This window comes from Pteropus vampyrus, unplaced genomic scaffold (genome assembly GCF_000151845.1).
Source record: "Pteropus vampyrus isolate Shadow unplaced genomic scaffold, Pvam_2.0 Scaffold15, whole genome shotgun sequence".
Lineage (NCBI taxonomy): Eukaryota > Metazoa > Chordata > Mammalia > Chiroptera > Pteropodidae > Pteropus > Pteropus vampyrus.
The window spans coordinates 15,373,643-15,375,400 of record NW_011888796.1 but is presented as its reverse complement, the minus strand read 5'-3'; positions in this window follow the sequence as shown (position 1 = coordinate 15,375,400).

The window sequence follows — 1,758 nt, the reverse complement described above, 5'->3', positions numbered from 1 at the left end:
AGTGGACAGGGGACCTACAAAGGGTCAGTGCCAGGAGCAGCCTCTGTGGGGATCAGATCAGGAAGATCTGAATGGACTGAAGAAGATGTTAATTGAAAACCCTGGACCCGCGAGGGGCCATGTGAGCGGTTGTTTAGCAAGGACAGTATGAATCTGACTATTTTTTTTCCCCCAATGGTCATCACTGCTACCCCAGAGCTGAGCAACTTTTCCAGCAACTGCACAGGAGGCAGAGGCAGCAACATCAGCTTACTGGGAAGAACTCTGCTGAGATGAGAGAAAACCTGGAAAGGGAATGGAAGGCCCTAAGTTTTCCTGGCCCTCTGGCAAGGGCAAGCCTGTGCTGGGCATGGCTGGGGCTGTGTGGTGTCTGTGCCTCCTCATGGTCTCTAGGTTCCTGGCTGTGGGGGAAGTGCCTCTGAGACAGAGACCTCAAGGAGACAGATCACCGCAGTGTCCAAAGACTCAGACATCTGCTACCCCCATCTCAGTTGGGGTACTCTTGGCTACAAATAATTTTTAAAAAATCAACCAATAATTACTCAATCTGTAAGCATATTTATGGTTTATTGTACAAGAGGCCCGGGGGGAGGAGGTCCTAGGGTTGGTTTTGTGGCTCAGCAGAGTCATTAAGGGTGTAGGCTTTTCTATCCTTATGGTCTGCCTCATCGTCATGTTGGCTTTTGATCATGGGCTTGTCAGCTCATGAGCCCAAGATGGCTGCCACAGCTCCAGGCTTTACATTCTCAAATGCAAAGGCAGGAAGCAGCGCATCGGCCAGTACATCAACAAGGAGCTTTTCCTGTGTGTTTCTCTTCTTTTATTAATAAGAAAATAATGTACCCAGAAGTCCCCCCAGCACAGAACTGGGTCATAGAGCCTCTCCTAAGTATAAGAAATGCTGGAACAGTGAGCACCCCTCCTGTAGTGGAAGTAGGTGGAAAAGCATGAGAATGGCTGATATGTAGCCTGTCAGCAGCATCTGCCACATCTCCCTTCTCCAGGCACTTGTCCCACTGCTCCCAGGGAACACCTATATGTCGTAGTCATGGAATAGTTCTGAAATTGTGCTTGATTCCCGCCCTGCACCCCAAAAAAGCCAGTCATTTACCCAACAATTGGTTATTTACTATGTATGCAAGACACTCTAAGAGAGACTAAGAGGCTCTAAACTGCTCCGAGGAGTTGACATTGTTATTCTCCATTTTTACAGTTCTTGCTCTTTCCAGCCTTCAAAGCTGGCATGTGGGCCCGGCTCATAGCCTTCTAGAGCCTTCTCTTTACATATAACGAGAACCAATCAGACCCTCAAGTATATACCAAGCACCCACTAGGAGCTGCAGCCACAAAACGCTACCGGTGCTCAGGAAGGGTGAGTGCCCAGGGACAGGCTGGTCAGAGATACACTGGGGCCGACTCATTAGCCTTTTTACACCAGCAAACACACCAGAGAAGGTCCTGACACACCGGCACAAAGAGAGCACCTTCTCTTCAGCTGTCAGAGGTAAATCGCTTCTACTTGCCAGTGTAGACACTCGCCAGTGTAGACTGGCTCGAGACCACATGTTCTCCCTTCCCCATGGCCCGAATGGGTTCTTTTGGTTGCTAGAAACAGACTCTCTCTGTTACTGTTAGTAATGGGAGGCAAGAGAATGACTGGCGGCCAGACCTCACAGGCTCCCAGGGGCAGCCACACAACCAGGCGTCAGAAGCCTGGAATGAAGTTTCAGAGCTACCAGTGTGGAGACCCACCCAATT